The sequence below is a fragment of the Sapajus apella genome, unplaced genomic scaffold (assembly GCF_009761245.1).
Source record: "Sapajus apella isolate SASKATOON/1434 unplaced genomic scaffold, GSC_monkey_1.0 scaffold61, whole genome shotgun sequence".
Classification (NCBI taxonomy): Eukaryota; Metazoa; Chordata; class Mammalia; order Primates; family Cebidae; genus Sapajus; species Sapajus apella.
Genome location: NW_022437001.1, coordinates 9,006,747 through 9,020,408, shown reverse-complemented (window position 1 = coordinate 9,020,408; position 13,662 = coordinate 9,006,747). Strand labels below are relative to the sequence as shown.

Here is a 13,662-nt window from a genome sequence, read left to right as displayed (position 1 = left end):
AATTCTGTGTTCGGTTTTATCAGTGCTTGTATTAATATAAAAGTAAAACTTCTCAGATGGTGTGTAATAAATTTATCAAGTTTTTCCATACTCTAGCTCACAGGCACAACCTCTGTATTAAATGACCAATATTACCTAGAACAAGTTTTATTGAAGTTGTGAAGTCTCTTAAGAAAGCACATCTCAAGCTTAGGTTATGAACCTGTCTAATGTACTGCAGTAAAAATTTCTTAGCCCACAGTAATTATAAATTTGATAACAAGTAATTTGTGCATAATCAGATAAACACCTAAGCCTAAACGTGTTTTCAAAGGAAATCCAGTTGCTTTTCTATCAGTTGCCACTCATTACTCCTCTTTCTACTGAAATAAAGAGTTCCCAGGCAACGACGACAGCAGATATCAAGTCCTGAGTTCTAAAAACTGAGGGGAAATCTTTCATTCCTAGGTATATACTCAGGAGAATACCTCCATGTGAAATGTATATGCACACAAAAACTTGTTTATATGAATGTTCAAATATCACTGTTCACAATAGCTCCAAAATGGGCACATTCAAATGTCTTTCAGTTGATAAATGGGAAAATAAAAAGCAGTACCATATATACATATAATAGAATATATTTGGTCATAAAAAAGGCATGAAGTACTGATGGCATGAAGGCTACAACATAGATAAACCATAGAAAACATTATGCTAAGTGACAGAAGCCAGACAAAAGACTACAAGTATGTATTGCAAGATTCTATTTATGTGAAAGGATCAAATAGACAAATCTTTACAGAGAGAAAATAGATTAGTAGTAGCTAAGGCCTAGCATAGGGAGATAGGTGAGGGAAATGGAAGTGACTGTATGGACTTTATTTTTGAGGGGAATAAAGTGTTCTACAATTAGATTGTGATGATGGTTGCAAAATCCCGTGAATATACTAAAAACCATTCAAGGTGTTGTGGGGCGGTGGCAAAAAACAAAAAAACAAAAACAAAACAAAAGAAAAAACAAAAAACCATTCAATTGTATACTTTAAATGGGTAAATTGTATAAGGTGACTTTTTCTTCAATAAACGTGTTAAAAATATGATATAGTATGTATTTTCATGTAAATAAATAGATTTTATTTAAAAAAACAAAAAAATGTAAAAATTAAGGGGAAGGCAAAGCCCCAGGAGTGTCTCATTGTTTTTATTCAACAACACAGAACATAAAATAATGAAGGAAATTGTTTAGGATTTTACATACTTTCTGCTCTTTGCATCAATGGCATGAGACAAAAATCCCAAGCTTTCTTTATGTATTTATACTCACAAAATGAAATTCAATAAGAAATGCTAGAATTATTTTATATCTTCCTGACTGTTCATTGCAGCAAATAAATCACATTTTATCATTTCTTAGTCATCCTCAATTAAACTGTTTCTGTTACACACTCATATTTATCAAGTAACCTATTAATCACATATGTACTTGTGTGTATACGAATAGTTTTTCAGAAAGCCAAAGCCACAGCCCAACCTTTCTTTTCTCCATAAAGTAGGTTAATGGTGACTGAAAATTTCTCTTAAAATGCTTTCCATAATAATAATCCACCCAGACCTACTGGGATCATGCTGAATATTCAATAGAATAGTCAGTAGCATTCTTAGAATTTTAGGACTGGAAGAATCTTTGGAGATGAGCTGTTTGACCTCTTCATTTTGCAGGTCAGGAGCTTAGACCCCAGAGCCAGCAGGCAGCAGAGCTGGGACTGACCCTTAAGTCTCCCAATTCCTAGGTCTGTAATTACTTACTTACCCAAATGATAATTCATGATAGTAATGATGATATTGCAGAAGGTTTTAATCAGTTACTGGAACAATGATCTGAATTATAGCACTTTTCAGTTGTACAGTGGTTAACAGTTTATAAAGGACTCATACATGCATAATTTTATTAGGGCTTCATCACACCATATGGGCCAGGCAGGAATTAGTGTCTCTAAAATAGAATAGAATGAAAACATCCAAATGTCTATCAGTTGATGAATGGGTAAAATTAGAGATGCTAAATAGAGATCTAAAATAAAGATGATAAAATAAAAATAGAGATATAAAATAGAGATGCTAATTTTAGCTTTAAAAGGGTTACAGGGTTTGCCCAAAGCCATAGGGATAGTAAGTACTAGATATGGAATGAGAACTTCATACCCAACATTTCCCAAGCTGAACTCATGATTCTCTGCCACCATGTCACCCAGTGCCCGTGACAAAAATCTTGGTGCCACTCCTGATTTCCTCTCTTCACCTCCACAAATTCGATAGCTGTTACTTCCAACTTCTACACATTTATTTAATAAAAAAACCATCCACTTCTCTCCACCCTTATTGCCACCACCTGAGTTTCTACTAACATCAGTCTCACTTTATTTTACTGTCATCTCCTCTTGTCTAGTTTTGTCTCTACCTGCACAATCTATTCTTCATAGTGCAAACAAACTTATGTGTGCAAGGCACATTGTGAGTGCTGTGGTCTTAACATTTGTGTCCCCCCCCCCAACAAATTCAGATGTTACAATTCTAACCCCAAAGGTGATGACATTAGGAGACATGGCCTTTGTTTAAAAGCCATCTAAGTTGTGGCGTTTTGTTACAGCAGCCTGAATGGACTAAGAGAGTGAGCATGTCATCCACCATCTTGTCCAAACCCGTCCTGTTTCCTCAGTGTCTTCAGGATGAAGTCTATCAACATAATTTAGAACAAGCTTGTCCAACCTGTGACCCGTGGGCTGCATGCAACCCAGGATGGCTTTGAATGTGGCCCAACACAATTAAAACTTTATGAGAATTTTTTTTAAGCTCATCAGCTATCGTTATCATTAGTGTATTTTATGTGTGGCCCAAGACAATTCTTCTTTTTCTAATGTGGCCCAGAAAAGCCAAAAGATTGGACACCCCTGATTTAGAATATCCTTCATGGTCTGGAGCATGCTCACTACTTCAGCTCTGGCCACAGCCTCTGCGTTCAGGTTTACAAAGTCATAGTGGGTTCAAGCAGTGTCCCAAATCTCCTTTGCTCTTGCTCTTTCTCCCTTTACATATCTCCACTGATCTTTTTTTTTCCTCACTTGGCTAACATGTACTAGTTCAAGTATCAGCTTTTGGGTCATTTTCTTGGGATGCTTTCCTTGAGTCCTCAAAGACCAATAAGGTGCCTTACTCACTCTCATAGTAACTGAAGCTTACCCTTACCATAGCATTTACTCTCCCTTGTTAACTTATCCCCAATTAGACTGTAAGATTTTGAGAGCAAGGATTATGTCTTTTTCTGTGTCATATCCCACGTGCCTAGCATATAGGAGGTACTTGATAAATATTTGTTAATTATAAAGTAATGCTACAGTAAAGTCAGAATAGTACTAGGCCATTTCTGAAATTCAGCCCAAGTTCTGGCTAGGTGTTTCTTTATATATTGAGGACAATCCTATTCTGAATCCTAAACACTTAAGTTGGGCAAGTGGATAAAGTATTTTCTTATTATAAAACACAATATTTAAGTGAAATCCTATATAAATGACACAGGAATGCTAACCATAATGAATGTATTTTGAGATGCTTAAATTGAATACAGCTCTTTGCAAGAGATGCAAATTGTTTAGGCATTCCATATTTTCCCCTCTCCTTTTTCTGAACTCCAGTCGAAGGGGATTGATTAAATCAATCATGTTTCAAGAACTATCTGGATTTTGAAGTGTACTCATCTAACTAGTCCTTATCTTCTAGGATGTCAAAGTCATGATTTATCATAATTAACGTCTCTGAATTTCGTATTATGCTTTCTCAACATGTTTATAGTTAAAGATATTTCTTACATTATCAATACAGCACATTTTGTTCTGAAAGCATTTTTCATTTCAGTCATTAGTTTAGCTCATCTATACTAACCTTCTAAGATTATGTAAAATCACAATTTTTATGATTGCTTTTATTGGTTTCAGGCTTTAAATACCTTCCAGGGTTTTACAAATTTAAATTACTTTGTCTTAGTTAAAACAGAAGATAGGTGCAGAGGTGTTTGAATGTTTTTGTGCCATAGAACGCGCAGGCAGTCTGGGAAAGCCTATGATCCCCGTCATAGGACAATGTTTCTACGTGCGTAGAAGAAAATGCATACGATATGCAAAAGCCAATTACATTACAACACAATTATTAGAATATTTAAAAAATTCTGCAACTGCTATGGAAAACAGTTTGACAGTTTCTAAAAAAGCTAAACATAGAATTACTGAATAAAATCCAGAAATTCTACACTAAAGTATATATCCAAGGGAACCAAAACCAGGGACTCAAAGATACTTGTATGCCAGTGTTCACTGCAGCATTTTTCATGATAGCCAAAAGGTGTAAACAACCCAAATGTCCATCAACAGATGAGTGGATAGACAAAATATGATATGTCCATACAATGGAATATTATTCAGCCATAAAATAAAGTGATGATAATGTTAAAACATGGATGAGCCTTGAAGACATTATGCTGAGCAAAGTAAGCAAGACACAAAAGGAAAAATATTGTATAATTCCACTTATATGAAATATCTAGAAAGGTAAATTCATAGACATAAAGTGGATTAGAGGTTACCAGAGGCTGGAGAAAGGGGGAGTGTTACTGTTTAATAGATACAGGGTTTCTGTTTGGAGTGATGGAAGGTTTTGAAAACAGTAATGATGGTTGCACAACATTGTAAATGTAACTGATGCCACCGAATTGTACATCTAAGAATGGTTACAATTACAAAAATTATGTTAGATATATTTTACAATGTAAAAAATGTATAATATACTAAGAAACATTGAATTATAGACTTTAAAAGGCAAATTGTATGGTATATGAATTAGATCTCAAGAAAACTGTTAAAAAATTCTGATAAAATTATTACCAAAATAATAACTAACTATGAACAATATTTGGACATCTCTGCAATACAAAATAATTACCAAAATAATAACTGTGTTAGTTATTACCAAAATTATTACCAAAGTAGTAACTAACTGTGAAGAATATTTGGACATCTCTGTAATTTGATATTAAAGTATCTGTAATTTGATATTTCTAATAGTTGCAGTCACAAGTAATGCTAGTAGTATTTTGTTTGTTACCTACATATACTTATAATTGGAGGAATACTATATTTTATGTGAAAGTTACTAAAAATTAAAACAAAATTTAAATTCAAGTTCCCCACTGTATTCTATATACAGATCTCTTAGATTAAGATCTATAGACTTATTCTACTAAAAATAAACTACTTAGGAAAAAATTGATTTGTCTTTTCTCTCTTTAGTTCATCTGCATAAGCAATTTTGCCAACTGAGAATCTAATGCTGGGCAGTGTTTATTAAATTAACATTGAATATTAAACTGCTTTTGAAAAAAGGCAATGGGAAATCTATTACAAGTCTTCTCTCAAATAATCATTTACCTCCAACATTGTCTCACTTGTTTAAAAAGACTAGAAAGTCATTATCTCAAGAAACTCATTTTCTTTTCTCCCAGTTCCTTGCCAGCTGGCACACATTCCGCTTTGTTTTAACCCAAGGAAGAAGAGACCACATGCCATTTTCAATCCATCATAACTATTTCAGTTGAGTAACTCAATTGGCTCTCCTAAGCAAGAATGCTTCCAGCCGTAATACTGCCAGTGCTACAAAGTGTCTGCCCTGAGAAGGGCTTAGTGCCTTCCCTGATAATTAAAGAGGATGTCTAGCTCCTTGAAACTCACTGTGTGAATGAAACATTTTACCTAGCTAGTCTCAATGGGAATTCAATTTCCCTTTCTTTAGTAGGATTTTCTTAGCTGAGTTTTCTAATGTTCTTAGCTTTTTTTGAGTAACCATTATAACAAGTCATTCTGTTTCAGAGAATTTGTGCTTCTAAAAATAACAAATTCTACACCATCTTCAGCACATTTATTAGAGATGACTATAGTCAGAATAAAAGTTGTTAATTATATCATGCAGAAACTACTTTAAAAATAAAATTATTACCTTATGCAAACACTTTTTAATAAATAGATGAAAGTATTTTATATTTTCTAAGCACATTTTGCAGAATGAAAGATAAGGTGGTAAGTGATGTAAATAAATCACAGGTAGAGTATACTACAGGGCTGGAAAGAGACTCCAGAACCGGAGAACACGATGAACATGATGAGTATCCAGAGCTCATTCTACAAGCTGGGCCAGAGAAATAAAAAGCAAAGGAAGAGAAGGTGGAAGTAGAGGTAAAAAGAAAAAAGTAAAAGCAAAGACTGGAACCTCAATGGCATCACTGCCAATGATCTGGAGGCCCTGAATTTTCCTCTGCTTTTGCCACACTGTGTAATAATACATCCTTGCATTCACTTTCTCAAACAACTGCCAAAAAATACAAGCAAAAGCAGAACATCTGTTTCCCTGCCTATGTCTAATAACACACATAATTAACAAAACACTGTGATCCTTGATCACTTGATTGGCACATCCCCTACCCTTAATGTTGGCTTATTTGGCTTTAGTTCATGAAAGGGCTGAAATTATATTGCCCCTGACTTTCCAGTTTGGCACTAATGCTAGAGCATGAGCCTCTGAAAATCTGACCAAGTTAGGTTTTTTGTGTTTTACTGTATGTGCCTTTTGTGTTTTACTATATGGTCTCCTTCTAATGAGGCCAAGGTTTGATATCCACTCCATGCTTCTTACATATATTTTGTTTCTCTGCCAATTTCTCATAAACACAAGCTAAAGAAAAGTGTGCAAGTGGACATATGCATAGTCATTCTTACTTTTTTGTAAATTACATTAGAAAAGCCGGAATCATTATCTATACATGGAAACAACTCAGTATATCTGTGCCTTGATAGGGAATTGTAAGCAAACTGCTCAGAAGCTCAATTTAGTTGAAGCTCAATTAAAATGCGATCTGTAGGTAGTTTTTCTATTAAAAATACTGTCTTCAGTTCAGCAGACACTGAAGAATGCCTGTCTTCTACGACTGCAGACAATGAAGATAGTTAAGTCATTTACAAATTGAAACAGTGATTTTTGGTTTCTAAAAGTGGCAGTGGTTTCATTCAGTTGTTTGTGCTACTTGCTTAGAGGGAAAAACTCAGAGGTATGGCTTTATTTTCTCTAAAATAAAAATGAGTCTAAGACTGAGAGGCCCATGAAACAGAAAAAATAACCACATTAGGAACTAGGGTGCATTATGAATTCTCTCATACAGATCATAACTCTATTCTTAGCTGTGTTTTTAGTTCATAATTAATGAATTAATAATTAATTGCTTTAGAGACATGGTCTAGCTCTGGTACTCAGGCTGGAGTGCAGTGGCTTGGTCGTGGCTGACTGCAGCCTTGAAATCTTGTACTCACTTGATCCTTTCGCTTTAGCCCCCTGAGTAGCTTGGACTATAGGCATGAACCACCACGCCTGGCTATTTTTTAAAAGATTTTTTTTTTTTTTTTTTTGGTAGAGACAGGGTCATCCTATGTTGCCCAGGTTGGTCTCGAACTCTGGGCCTCAAGTGATTCTCCTGCTTTGGCCTACTTTGGGATTACAGGCCTGAGCCACCGTGCCTGGTCCTAACTCTTCATTTAATTTTATATGAAGTTTATTAAAACTAATAAATGTATTCAACTGCCTTTTCAGAAAAACAAACAAACAAAAAAAAAAAACAAAAAAAAAAAAAAAGTCACCTAAGGACTTGTTTTTATGCATGTGTTGTATACAAGCATCGGCTTCCAGATGTCCGCCTATAGTTTTTGCTTTAAATTGAATACCTTTTGCATTCTACAGAAACATGTAATATACATATATTTTTAAATTTCAACTTTTATTTTTGATATAGGAGTTACATGTGCAGATTTGTTACATGGGTGTATTGCAGCCAGGTAGTGAGCATAGTACCCAATAGGAAGTTTTTCAACCCACTCCCTGCTTCCTTCCTCCTCTCTCAAGTAGTCCACTGAGTCTATTGTTACAAGAATTACGTAATTTTTAAACTCAGAGTAGATCAACACATTTAAAAGTAGTTTTGATATTGACTTAATTTCAAAGGAATTAGAATTTTGTGATTTTCCTATCCTTTCCTGTGACCGCCTAGAATGTAACCATTCATTCAATCTCATCCAAATTTAGTTTCTTCACATAAAAAATAGAGGATAATATCTATCTCCTGATGGCATTGTGGAGATTCATTGAGAAATTAGGTATGTCTAGCACAGTACGTGGGACAAGACAAGTGTTCAGTAAATGCTGAGCCTGAATTTGAAAATGAAGTGTTAAAGATATTCTGAAAATAAAGTATTTTACTTTCCTACCAATAGGAAAGATACATGCTAACTAACCATTCTGAATGAGTCAAAATGCTTTTCTCTTTTTAAAGAGTTATTGTATATACATGCCTCATATATTAATATACATATATGTATTTATTTATAATTATTTACTTACTAGGCACATGTGAATATACATGGAATTTAGGACTTCATCTCGAGGCTGAAGTTTTATTCTAAATTTATCTGTGAATTGATCATTTAATGACCTGTTTATATAAAGCAAGACAAGAACAGCTTTGACTTTTCAAGCAATAAACTCTCTTTTCCAGCAAAATGCTGTTTCTTAAATTGATGCATGTGGTAATCAGGATATTTAGCAACTGGAAAATGAAAGGTAAGAAATATGCAATAATGCAATCTAAAAGACGCAATCCTTGAGTATAGTAGGTATTGATTTACTAGTTGAGAATGTTTCAAAAAATCATTCATAATATTTCTTTTTCTTTCCAAAACATTTTTTAGTTAGCCAGGTTTTCTGAAGTGTGATTATTTTCTTATATCAGAGCTTTCTTAGTTTTTTTCATAATCACATCAACTTTCTATTTTTATATATGGAATTGCATGATTAAAAAAATTATAGTGAAAAAATAAGCCTGTGTTTTATTTTATGGAGAGATATATGAACACAAATATTTTCATGCAAATACTGAAAGACAGAGAGACCAAAGCTATTTTTCTTTGAAGCTATTTGTTCTGACTCATAAACTCGACAATATATTCATTTTTTATTTTCAAAAAGTCTCCCTCCAAATCATCCACAATGATAACTAATATTATTTCAAAAATCACAACAATTAAATATTCAGCCTCTACAAATCACAAAGTGAACTTGAAATTTGATAATTTTTCCATTATTTTGACTGTGTTTCTTTTTTTATTCAACCAGTATGATTTGATCACCTATTATATGTCAGGGAGGCATTTCATTTCTAACATAGATTATGATCAGGAGGATATGATTATGATCAGGAGTATCTGATCAATTGAATTAACCAAATTATCCCTCCCTGCTCTTTAACTCATATACACAGCCTGAGCTATAATTCTAAGCAGCATCCTTTTACAAAAAGGTGAATATTTAGGCAATAGATAAATAAAATATAAATTTATCCATCTCTCATACTTCCAGGTATTTAAAAATTAATGGAAGATGTAATTACAGCTACAGCTATGTGTACTAGACACACACATATACATATTTGCTTATTTATAAAAACAATTTTTTCTCTCTGGAATAGGACTACAGATGGGGGAAGGAAAGAAAACTTTTGTTTTTTATTTTAAATTCTTCTGTACTGAAATTCTCATTTTATTTGTGCATACATTATTTTTATTTTTTAAGAGTATGGTGAAAACCACAGAGACATTTCAGAATAAAATAGAGAACAGAGATTATCATCTGGAGATCATCCCACTTTTGACTCAACATCTAAAAAAACTTTCACCTCAAATCCCCATTTAATTTTCTATGTGGAAACTAGGTGTGAAGAATTCTAATTGTTAAAAATTAAAATTGATACATGAGAAATGCAGCTACTTTGTAAAAAGATGGGCAAGTCTACATAATACAAACTAGATGTGTAGGCAGGATCTAAAATTAGAAGATTTAAAGCCATTTCCTGCATTCTGAATGAGATTTTTATAGTCAAGCACCAGGGATGGATGTACAATATTTTATTTTATTTTTATTTTTATTTTATTTATTTATTTTTTGTAGACAGACTCTTGCTGTGTCGCCAGGCTGGAGTGTAGTGGTGCAATCTCAGCTCACTTCAATCTCTCCTCCAGGGTTCAAGAAATTCTCCTGCCTCAGTCACCCGAATAGCTGGGATTATAGGCATCTGCCACCACGCCCAGCTAATTTTTGCATTTTTAATAGAGATGGAGTTTCACCATGTTGGCCAGGATGGTCTTGATCCCCTGACCTTGTGATCTGCCTGCCTTGGCCTCCCAAAGTGCTGAGATTACAGGCATGAACGACTGCACCCGACTGGATGTACAACATTTTATAAAATGCTGAGACCACAACCAGTTCTGTCATGTGACATACAGTGAGCAAGGTTCCCCTCTTTTTCCCATCCTCACTGCATAGTGGTGTTCCTAGTCCACTGGCTAGTGAGCTAGAAATGTGTATGCAGAGCATCAGTATATCTTCAGGCAGTTCACTGTAACTGTAGACTTGATTCTACAGTGCAGACTTAAACCTTACAAGTTCAGTAAAAAAGACCTTGAAACCCCAAAGTTAGAGAGTCCACCATAGTTCAACCCCTGTATAGCCAAAGAAACAAGAATGCCAACAACTCAGTTTACAATTCAAGGAGTTTCTTGGAACATCTACCAGCAAGAGACTTTGTTTGTTTCTTTGCTCATACTTTTTTACTTCTAAGGATTAAAAACTAACCTTGGAATAAACTGCTGTCATACTTTGTACCTCAACCACATGTCTGCCTTGGCATCTTTGTATGAAAAAGCCTTCTATGTTTGAAGCAACTTTGGAATTTAGAAAAATACTAGAATGTTTTAGACATTCAAATATCCAGGTTAAATCAATATCTCTGGTGTGAAGAAAAGGTAGGTATGCAGGTTATGTATCACAGTTAGCGAAGATTAAAGGTTCAAAACAGCATTGAAAATGAAAGAGAAAAATGCTTTTATTAGATAATCAATTAAACTTTAATATAGTCATAAAATGAAATATATATTTTTAAAAAAGAATATGGCAGATTAGGTAATTCCATTTGTGGTAGTTTATTATATATATATGATGAACTATATTTTAAGTAATATATTAAGAACGTGTATTTTAAGTAGATATAAGCAAGGTATAGACACAAGCATAAAAATAATCTCTTTTGCACATATAAAAAGGATACACACATATATATATTCTGCTCTGAGTAATTTTCTTTTTGTAAGAAAACTTAAGAAATAATTTCCCTTTTGGAAAAGGAACTAGATGTCATTGTTATTCTTTAACCAGGTATATGCATTTATTTTATTTTCTAAAAATGTTGATGGCAGTTTTCTGGTCTCCACTAGAAATTATAGGTCATTTAAAATTGCTTAAATTATTTAAAAAATACCACTAAATTCAGGTATTTATATGCAGGATTTTAGACTTAACCTTTTCACTTGGAAGTGTAATTAACAATGCTAAAATCAAGCTTACGAGTGTGCCCATTAGTTTTCAAAATATTGTTCCTTACTGTTCTCTCATTCACTGAATTCTCTTCTAAAACTGACTCAATATTGGATGGTGTGAAAAAGTGTTGCCTTTTAGAAAAGAACTAATTTGTAGTAAAACATTGCCTATAGTTGAACTCCAGACCTGGCCTCCATAGCAAAACCAGAAAATATGGCTGAGCTAATTCTCTGGATAACTTACAAGATGACCAAACAGAAATAGGAAATTTTTTTTCATCTTTCATCTTTTAATCAACGGTTTCAGCATAAAAGAATAAGAAGATACATTTAAATCACACAAAGGGAAGATTATCTGGCATATCTTGTATGGGAGAGTGGGTGATGTCACATTTTGCTCAGCACAGGATCTGCACATCCAGCCCTCTGCAACGATTTCCTACATTTCACAGCTCTGAGCTAATTCTTCCACAGACTGGTTTTCCTGAACCTGGGAACGCTGTTGGTGAGCCTTGCCTGCCTCTGGAACTATCTTGCTCATAGCTTGTGCAGGGTGAAAATTCATTTTTGGTCACCATATACACAGGAATAAAAGAACCAAGCAAGAGGGACTCACGAGGGAATAAGTTAGCAAAAAGTCCAGTTGCTGGTTCTTTCCTGCCTGAGATGAATCGCCCTGATTCTCTTTTGTCTGGGTTTTTGAACTCATTCCATTATTATAATGGGGACATTTTTGATGTATGCATAAGCCAGAATAATGTGGTTAGTCATATTAATCAATATTATTGAACCAAGTTGGTTGTGATGTATTCAGGCATTCTTTTTTTCTTAAATGAAAATTGTTTTCTTCTTCTAATAATAAAATGGTCATTGTAAGGCATTTACACAAGAATATGCAAAGAAAAGCAAAAGGTAATACTAATAAAAACAATTTATAATTTATCATTCCCATTAAAAGCCAATTTTAACATCTTGCTATATATATATATATATATATATATATTTAGACCTTTCCCTATATATATATACACACATATGGAACACGGAATATATGCATATATATATATAGGAAATATATATGTATATCTATCTATATATATCAAAATGTAATCTCCTTTACATCTTTACAGACCATTTTCCACTTGGTTTTCTTCATTTAACAGTACATTATAAATCTTTTCCCACATGAACAAATATAGGTTTATTATTATATCATCTTCAAAAGCCCATAGACTTATAGACTTACCATACTCAAGTCTTCCTCTGTATTTTAAGGGGCTATAGAAATAAGTTGGGCATTTTGTCCCATCACTACATTTACATTGCTTCTTGAATTCCTTATCTGCTAATTTTTACCTCATCTGTATTTTGTAACTGTCTTTGCCTTTAACTCTTACACTTTTCTTACCACTGTTTTTATTTAAAATGCAACTAGAGTTGTTTGAAAAATAAGAGCAAACAGACTCCAAGCATTCTTGAGTCAAGTGTGAAAATTTTGGGCAATGGATCTCATAATTTGACTACACAGAGACATTTCTAACTTGCTTTTTAATTCTCATATGTATTCTAGAGAGTTTAACGTTCTAAGTAAGTGTGATATTACTTTAACTGCATGGGAAGGTTCATTGAACTCCTGATTGATTCTATCACTGTCACTGTCCTGAAAAACATTTTTAAAATCTCTTGTTACTTTATTTTTATAATTTTCTTGAAAAAGACAGCCCAGAAAATTAGAATTCATATGTATCACGCGGCAAGTCAAATTCCGTCAGGTCAAATTCAAATATCAAAATGCATAACATTAATCACAAGAGCTTTAAACACCAAACTATTTGACAGAAAATTAAACAATCTGTTTCTATTCTTAATAAGATACCTAAATATCTACAGTACAACACAAAATTAAAATAGTCTTACTTGCAGATAGCTAGCTGGCTGTTCAGTATGGCTTATTAGAAGGAATCGACTAGGTTCCTTTAAATTATTCCTTTTTTAAATTAAATTTTAAATTAAAATAGATGATTTTAATTCCTTAAGTCCATTTTGTCATCTTAAAATTTTTGGTCAGAATCAAATGAAATAACTCCTATAAAATACTTTATTGATATATTAAGTGCTATACAAATAAGTTTAGAGTAATATTATATGGTAAGTGGAAGAGACCCATTTA

General features: G+C 33.4%; 1 protein-coding gene across 2 annotated transcripts in view; it reads right to left on the bottom strand.

Moving 5' to 3' along the window:
• Window positions 1-13,662, bottom strand: part of FREM3 (FRAS1 related extracellular matrix 3) — a 99,731-nt gene that overhangs the window by 65,875 nt on the left and 20,194 nt on the right. The window lies entirely within an intron of this gene.